Here is a 9620-nt window from a genome sequence, read left to right as displayed (position 1 = left end):
ACGAGACTCGAACCCACAACCTTTGGGTTACAAGTCCGACTCTCTAACCATTAGGCCACGACTTCCAGGAAAGCCAGGATTGGCTGAGAGATACAAAACGAGGATTAAAGTAACTCATAAATGTACATAAATTAATAACTTTAGTGTCATTTTTTATTATGTCTTGAGGGCACTAGCCGTGGAGTTCATTTATTTTGTCTATGGTAGGATGTCTGCCTAAATGAAACTATGTTCTTCTTCAGGTAAAATTACTAGTGAAGCTGACCTGTATCTGAACTATTTCTTCAAATGTTCATTGGTATAAGAGCTGCGCTACCACCTAAACAAAGATCATAATCCAAAATAGATTTCAATCTTTTTTGATGAATCAAACGTAACTAAAATAAATCTAAAAAAAGGTTGTCACTATATCCTAAATAAGAAAACAGAGAGAGAGAGAGAGAGAGAGAGAGAGAGAGAGAGAGAGAGAGAGAGAGAGAGAGATAGTATTGAGTCTTTTTGTTTTGTTCAGCTGTGGAGAAAACCGATTTGACAATTTCACTCTTACAGACGCCTGTGGGGCCTATTTACCTTACACCAGAGAAAAGGAGGTAGAATGAATGACAGAGTTCACAACACGGTTTAGAAAAAGATCAATACAAATGCAAGGAAAATGGACAAAGTGACATTCTGGTTTTCTTTCTCTTTTCCTCTCTTCCTCCCTCTCTCTATCTCCCCTCTCTTTTCCACACCCAACATGAACATAAAGAATGCACTGTGAAATTAGCATGGAGAAAATGAATAGGGTACAGTATGAGCAGACAGTAGCAGATATGGAACAATTAACAGAACAGCATCAGGTCGCACATTAGATTCAGGTTTATAACTGTGTGTTAGTAACAAATTCCAACGTATATAATGACAGAGGCAGATCTAGACCCACCCAGTAGCTGCAGTTGAACTTTTCTGTGTGAAACCTTCGTCACAGATGGCTGTTTCTGCTCTGACTGCTCATGTTTCCCAACCTTGCTCTCTTTTTCCACTAAGTTTTATTTTTAACAATAATGGCTTAATGGGTGTTGGACTCAAAAGCAACTGGAAGGAAGTCTTGGCTTTTGAGTGGAGGGAAGAGGACAGTGAATAGTTGAGGACGACAGCAATGAGAATGTCAGACATGTGAAAAGAACAGACACGCGCACTGTGAAATTAGCATGGAGAAAATGAATAGGGTACAGTATGAGCAGACAGTAGCAGATATGGAACAATTAACAGAACAGCATCAGGTCGCACATTAGATTCAGGTTTATAACTGTGTGTTAGTAACAAATTCCAACGTATATAATGACAGAGGCAGATCTAGACCCACCCAGTAGCTGCAGTTGAACTTTTCTGTGTGAAACCTTCGTCACAGATGGCTGTTTCTGCTCTGACTGCTCATGTTTCCCAACCTTGCTTATTTTTAACAATAATGGCTTAATGGGTGTTGGACTCAAAAGCAACTGGAAGGAAGTCTTGGCTTTTGAGTGGAGGGAAGAGGACAGTGACTAGTTGAGGACGACAGCAATGAGAATGTCAGACATGTGAAAAGAACAGACACGTATATACGTATGCACCAACAGTCAAATATGCTACAAAGCCTTGGGATTCTCACACACTAACCCCTTTACACTGTTAAAGTCTATGGTAAATGTCATAGGCCAGTGCTACAAAATCAGTTTTTTCCCCATGTTCTCCATAAAACACTTGGAAAAGTTTCAGAATAACAATACATAAATGTAGCATTCAATTTCAATGAAAAGAACACAATATTATTTAGAAACTCACCAAATGTTTCACCAAAAAAGGGGGGATGATTTATCATCTGCATCAGATTTTACAGGGTTTTCAATCAGCAATCGTCTGTATCAAAATCAACGATCACTGCTCTAAATATGATTATTAATTAGTTATTATTTGATATATAGCCCCTGGACCACAAAACCAGTCATACGGGTAAAATTTTTTTAATTGAGATTTATACATCATCTGAAAGCTCAAAGCTGAATACATAAGCTTTCCATTGATGTATGTTAGGATAGGACAATATTTCGCTGAGATACAACTATTTGAAAATCTGGAATCTGATGGTGCAAAAAAATCAAAATACTGAGAAAATCACCTTTAAAGTTGTCCAAATGAAGTTCTTAGCAATGCATATTACTAATCAAAAATTACATTTTGATATATTTACGGTAGGAAATTTACTAAATATCTTCATGGAACATAATCTTTTTTGGCATAAAAGAAAAATCGATAATTTTGACCCAACAATGTTTTTTTGGCTTTTGCTAAAAATATACCCAAGCGACTTAAGACTGGTTTTGTGGTCCAGGGTTATATATATATATATATATATATATATTATTGCACAATGAAGTCAATTAGACATTTTATCAAAAGCTTTTTCATAGTTTTGCTAAAAGTATAATTATTGCAAATTCTAATTAATTCAAATTTTTTGGTCAGTTACATTCTGACCTGTGTTACACATGAAAAACTGACATCATATTAAATTTAACAGAGGTTTAAGCAAAATGTTACCTCAAGTTTTTACAGCAGGTTTCCATTAATTTCATCCATTCATTCCTTTTTATTTTAGAGGATTTCATGTTCTTTTGCTACACCGCATAACTTTTTATGCGTTTTGGCTGTTCATTTACATGACAACGCCATTTTGGGGGCCTGAAAATGCCAATTTAAATGCAAAATGCAAGTTTTTGAAAATGATACTGTAATCGCCTCTGTGTAAACTGCAAAAGCACAGATTTGTGAAAATGGTGACGTCATGTGCATGTGTAGGCCTATCTGTATCTGTTTAGTGTATATAGGTACAGTGACATTGCCAACTACTTGCCTGACATGTATAATACAGCATTTTTAGTTGTTTACTTGGATCCGTGTAAATGGGGATTGTTTTGAAACGTTGTCATCTGTATGTAAAACTTTTAAAAAATGCAAATGAAAAAAACTTTTCCATTTTTAGTCCATCGCTGTCGTGTGAATGTACCCTTAATTATTAAAGTGAATGACCATTAATCATGTTCACCTTTACTAATATGTTCACATCATGTTTACTTAAAGACTTCTGGAGTTTCCTGACGCTCAGCAATTTAGATTTGACCTCTGTCAAGCAAACAGTAAAACATTATATAGATGGTGTTCTTTTGTATATATGCAATGACTAAGAAATTATGATAAGCTTATTAAGCCTGATGACTGCAAAACTGTATAGGACTGACAGATGGGTGAAAAACAGAAATTAAGAGAAAAACAGTAAATGCTATTATAATTATTTGTACTGTACACTGCACAGATTTGTGGCTGTTTCTGCCTGAGAAAGGCAGAAAAGCAATCTAAACCCTGCTGGTTGTCATGGCTAAACACACACACACAGAGGGAGTGAGGTGGAAAACAGAGTAATACCATGGCAACAGAAAACAATACTGTAAGAACTTGTACCCAGAATGCATATTTGGTGTGAGAATAAGATTACTGTGCCTTTTATTACAGTTTGGCTGAGCTCAGTGCACTCTGGAACACTGGATACTTTTAGGAGCCACTTCGCACAGGGTTTTGAAAGTATAAATTCATTAAGTCTTAATGCACACAAAACCCATTAACCATCTCCTGGTGATCTCCATCGGTTTGGCATATGGACAGCTTTAGTTGCAAAATGTTACAATGAAACAAGTCAAGTGGAAAACTATGTCTCATTCCTGGAGAACATGGGGAAAAAAGCTGATTTTGTAGCACTGGCCTATGACATTTACCATAGACTTTAACAGTGTAAAGGGGTTAGTGTGTGAGAATCCCAAGGCTTTGTTGTTAAAGAAGGGGAGTGAAATGTAGTGTGATATTCTATTTAGGCACTTAAATGTTAATTTGCACATGATAATAATATGCAGTGTTGGGGAGTAACTAGTTACATGTAATGGCGTTACGTAATTTAATTACAAAATAAATGTAACTGTAATCAGTTACAGTTACTAAGAAAAGATGTGTAATTAAATTACAGTTACTTATGAAAATGTTAACGATTACAAAGAGGATTACATTTGAATATTTACACCCATCCACATACAGATTTAATTAATTTCTTTCCCAAATTGCACCGACTTAGGGCAAGTTATTTATTTTTCATTGGCTCAAGTTAAAAAATATAGATGTGAATCATTACCCTAAATTTTAATTGGATGAATGAAACATTTTTTTCAGTGTGCAGGTCAGTTTAATCTGTAAATATGCTATTGTAGTTTTGTCTTTGTTTACTTAGTTAAGCAGCAGCAGTCCATTGCTCACACTGTATAAAGGACATCATTATTATCTATTGTAAGGTTACAGTAGTAATTTAGCAGACAGATAATCATATTTGTTTCAATGTTTCAAAAAGACACCAATGTTTCAGGAGTTTAGTACACAGAATAGGACACATGCTTATTAGATAACTGTATTTGAGTTGATATATATGCTTTTATTTATTTATTTATTTTTCCAAACCATTGTTAGATGCAGTGTTTCCTGTAGTTATGCAAATATTTGGTTTCAAAAACAGTATCAGTAAACTATTTCTTATGATTTTAAATCTGCATTGAATTTCAGATCAATCTCAAAGTAAAAGGCGGTACTAAAGTCTGATTTTGTGGTGGATGTGTTCAAATTTGATCATCTTAATTCAAATAATGAAGGATTTTGAAAGTCTGACAATGTTGAGCACTACTGTAAGGTTAACCCTGCATGGTGTAAATGTTTGAAAATTATTAACAGTTGCAAATAAACATTCATTAGAAATTTAGAAAAGTAATCCAAAAGTAATCAGTTACATTACTTTAATAAAGTAATTGAAAAAGTTACACTACTATTACATTTTAAATAGGGTAACTTGTAATCTGTAACCTATTACATTTCCAAAGTAACCTTCTCAACACTGATGATATGTTTATGTATGTTGTAGGCTACGGAGCGGAAAAAAGGGCACTTACATAGTATCTTCATATAGATTGAGGATGAAATGTAAAAGAGATATGTTGTATTTTATGTTTATTGCTTATGACACTTAAGACACTGTTTGTATGAACAGGTCAATTTTTTTGTGTGCCTGGAACAAACTCTTCAAAACATGAGATGGCGAGTCACCCAGAGAAAAATCTTTGATCAAAGAGGAGAAAAGAAGAAATTAGAAGAGATTAGTGCCTCTCTACTGTTTACAAGTGGAATCCATTCCATTCTGCAAACTTCTCATTGGTATACGCACGCATTTACAGAACGCTATTCTATTGGGCTTGTGCAGTACTATGTACTGGAACACAGTACACTGGTACACTGTACACTGGAATACAGAACATCATCCAGAACTGGCACTATCCATTAATATTCAATGATTGCACTTTTTTTGTGGTGTGTGTATCTAATATTGTACAAAAACTTTAGTTAAGTTAAACGTATACATCTTGACTAAAAGGTATATGCAATATAATTTTCATATATCATATTAATGGCAAACATTCAAAGTGTGCTCTTCCATAAAAAATGTATTAGACGCAATTTGTCATTGACCTCAAAGATAGCAGCAAAACTCCTCAAGCAGTTCAAATCACTATGAAAAATTAACAAAAATAAAGGATAGAGTGATGTTAAGACTACACTGATTGCAGTAAGAGAGAGGCTGATGGGTTTATTGAGGGATTGAGGCTACTTGAGGGATTACTCATTCTAATTTGTCTCTACTTGTTGAGCCCTGTGTTGAGAAAAAGGAGGTTAAAGAAAGTGTGAACAAAATGCATGTGAGTGAATAAACAGTGCATGTAAAGACAGTGAAGCTAAACATGTCATATGTCAAAGTGTACAAACTTTTTTCTTACAAAAAAAAAAAGCATAGATTTGCTACAGAAGGCCTTTGTTCACCCCCCCGAGCCGCGTGAGATACTTTTTTTAATGGATGGGCACTTTTTATTACACTTGTTTTGGACTGAAGCATGCAACACCCGCTGAGTGCCATGAAACAGCTTGAAAGATCAAAGACTATTTTTAATATAACTCCGACTGGATTCGTCTGAAAGAAGAAAGTCATATACACCTAGGATGCCTTGAGGGTAAGTAATTTATGGGCTAATTTTTATTTTTGAGTGAACTAACCCTTTAAGGGTTTTTCTACTCTTTATATTTAAGTTTTGTTCAATAAAATGTGGAAAATTCACAGATTATGCGTTCATAGACACAATACAATTTCTCCCTCTCTCATTTCTGTCTCTCACACACAGCAATAGAACCTGAGTACTGGCTCTTACCCTCTTGGGCAAGTAAAAATTTATGGATTATCCCACCTGGCTGAGGGGAAAGAGGAGCTTACAGCAGAAAGGCCCAAGAGAGGGAAAAGAGGTCATGAGGAATGGTTTGAATCTTGAAAAAAAAGCCTTTTTTTCTCCTGAACTGAAGCCTATTTCATTCACGCGGTGAAACTGCACGGCCATTGGTTCGTGCAGGGCTTTAAAAACGAACCAATGGCATGGCAGCGGAGCTGCACGAGCCTATGGCGATGAAGCCCGCCAGAATAGGCGGGGCATCTGGCTATATAAGTGGGCGCTCGCCAAAGGATTCTCAGGTTTGCTTCGACTGAAGCGACGACTGAGTCGTGCAGCTACATAGCACTGCCAGCAACGCAGTACTCGTTCCCGTATTGATACTTCACTCGTACTGCGTCTTGCTAGACGCATATGGGAACAGTCCAATCACGCTGTGCTAATGTAGTGGAACGACTAAAGGTTTAACTTCCATAAGCAACAATGCTTATAGAGAAGTCAACAATAACCCAAGGCTAAAGCGGGCTGAGCTTTCTAGGTCACACCCGGCCTGTTTAATCGTTCCAGAGTATACCCGTAACTTCGACACCCAGGGGTCGAGAGCTAACAGGTGAACAATACCAGAGAACTTGGGCGCGGCCCGGCCAAGGGCTCTCTGTCATGTCTGTTCACGCAGCGCGTGCCATTTCAAGTGGAAAGGATCCTGGCCTGTAAGGCCGGGACTTCCAGGTTATAAAACCTCGCAAATGTGGATGACGAGGCCCAGCTGGCCGCCTCACAAATATCCGCAATGGACACACCACTGGACCATGCCCATGACGAGGCGATGCCTTTAGTCGAGTGGGCCCGTACTCCAATGGGGCATTGGAGGCCCAAGGAAGAGTATGCTAGCGAGATGGCGTCTACTATTTATCTAGAGAGTTTTTGCTTTGTGGTGCGGTTACCAATAGGGAGCGGAACGCTCAATATAGATTCTCAACGCCCTGACGGGGCAGAGCAGAGATAGCTCGCTGTCCTCTTCAGTTGGAGGAAGCACGGAGAGCATAATGACCTGTGCTCTGAACGGAGTGGAGAGCACTTTAGGTACGTAACCGTGCCTCGGTTTCAGGACGACTTTAGAGTCGTTAGGCCCAAATTCCAGACAGGCAGGGCTAATTGAGCACGCCTGCAGGTCCCCAATTCGCTTTACTAATGCTAGTGCTAGAAGCAGAGCAGTCCTTAGCGATAGCGACCTAATGTTGGCGGCTTGTAGCAGCTCGAAAGCTGGGCCCTCGGTCTACCAATTAGCAGAACAGCAAGAGGTCTACCTCGGCCTCACTGAAGATCTCCCAGATTTTCAGAACCGTTTGCGGATTGAGCATCCACTCTCCTCAGGGGACATTGCTCCTTGATAACATGTCCGCTCTCCGGTTCAATTTGCCCGGTATATGCGCTGCCTTTAGCGAGCGCAGGTTGGGTTGAGCCCACTCTAAGAAGCGCTCCACTAGCATGAAGAGGCGCTTTGAAGAGAGGCCTCCCTGTCGATTTATGTAGGACACAACCGACATGTTGTCCGATCGGATTAGCACATGGTGCCCTTTCAGGACTGGCAGGAAGAACTGACAGGCTTGACATACTGCTAACATTTCCAGGCAGTTGATGTGGAAGCCTTTTTCCGCCATCGACCAGTGGCCGAAGGTCGGTATGCCCTCGCACAGCGCCCCCCAACCTGAGTTAGAGGCGTCTGTCATGACAACTGTCCTTCTGTGAACCATCCCCATGGCCACGCCCTGTTCCATCCAACGGGAGTTCTTCCAGGGGTCAGGGCCGATACATCTGTGAGATATTAGTTCTGCCTCCGACTGGGCCAGGACGAGCCAGTCGTCGAGGTAATTGACAATACGGACTCCCATCTGTCACAGAGGGAAAAGTGCTGGGGGCCAGGGACAGCCCGAAGGGAAGGACACACCCTCGAAGGTGAATCTCAAGAATGGCCTGTGACGAGGGGCTATCTGGATGTGAAAGTATGCATCCTTCAGGTCCAGGGAAAAGAACCAGTCTCTCGAGCGAATTTGCGCGAGGATCTGTTTCAATGTAATCATCCTGAACGACCTCCTTATGAGGGCGCGATTCAGGTGTCTGAGATCGAGGATGGGCCGGAGGCCACTATCTCTTTTGGGGACGAGGAAGTAATGGCTGTAAAGGCCTGACACGCTCTGGGCTGGAGGAACCCTTTCCACGGCTCCTTTTGCCAGCAAATTCATCACCATGGGCGTTCTTGCTCTGCACAGAGGTGGGGACCACACCGCTGAAGCGCGGGGGTCTTCGAGCGAATTGGAGTGAATATCCTCGCTTTATTATCCCCATAACCCATTCCGACACCCCGGGGATGGCCTGACTGATGGAAGAGGAAGTTTGCTCTCTTTTTGAAAATGTTTGTGTTTTATTATTTTTCCCGCTATCACAGTGGTCGGATGCTTGGGCGCATGAACGGGCCCATTGTTTGCACAAAACACATTTCCCTCTGTACCCGGAGCTGAACGGGGTGTCAAGAGGTGTAAGAGAGGCAGCTTGAGGGGCGGTCCGGCCGTGGCGAGATCTGACCCCATCCTCTTCCTGTCTCGTGGATCAGGATGACGCCTGAGGCGCTGGGTCCTACTCAATCTTGGGTCGGGGTCCCTGGCGCTTAGGAGGAGGGTAGTGTCTGGCCGAGCGAGAGCGTCCCCGCGTCTGCTGCGCTTTAGCGGGCTGAACAGCAGGGGTGGCAGGCGCTGGTTTCGCAGGCTGCTGAGTCGGAACAGATTTGGGGCGAGCTGAGACGGCAGCGCAGCTGGAGCGCTTAGGCAGGAAATGTCTCATAGCCTGGGACGATTTCTGTGCTTCCGTGAAGCGTTCAGCAAACCCTTCGACCGCTGGGCCGAAAAGGCTCTTGGGGGAGACAGGAGCATCGAGGAAGAGGATCTTATCCGCATCCTTCATCTCCGTCAGCGTCAACCATAAATGGCGTTCAAGCACCACAAGTCTGGCCATCGATCTCCCAATCGCCTGGGCGGTGGTCTTGGTGGCACGTAGAGCCAGGTCCGTCGCACTCCTCAGATCCCTGAGGGTAGCGGGGTCCAGGCTAGACTCGGAGGATGCAAGGATTTTGGCCTGGAAGACCTGAAGGACCGCCATAGAATGAAGCGCTGCGGCCGCCTGTCCAGCTGAGGTGTAGGCGGGTCCAGCGAGAGCTGAAGTAGTCCTACACGGCTTAGACGGGTGAGCGGCCTTTGCTCTCCAGCCGATGGCGGGCAGAGATGCACGGCCACTGACTCATCTAGGGGAGGT

This window comes from Sinocyclocheilus grahami, unplaced genomic scaffold (assembly GCF_001515645.1).
Source record: "Sinocyclocheilus grahami isolate Dianchi unplaced genomic scaffold, SAMN03320097.WGS_v1.1 scaffold576.1, whole genome shotgun sequence".
NCBI classification, from domain to species: Eukaryota; Metazoa; Chordata; class Actinopteri; order Cypriniformes; family Cyprinidae; genus Sinocyclocheilus; species Sinocyclocheilus grahami.
The sequence above is the reverse complement of the archived record's forward strand: the minus strand, read 5'-3'. Positions refer to the sequence as shown.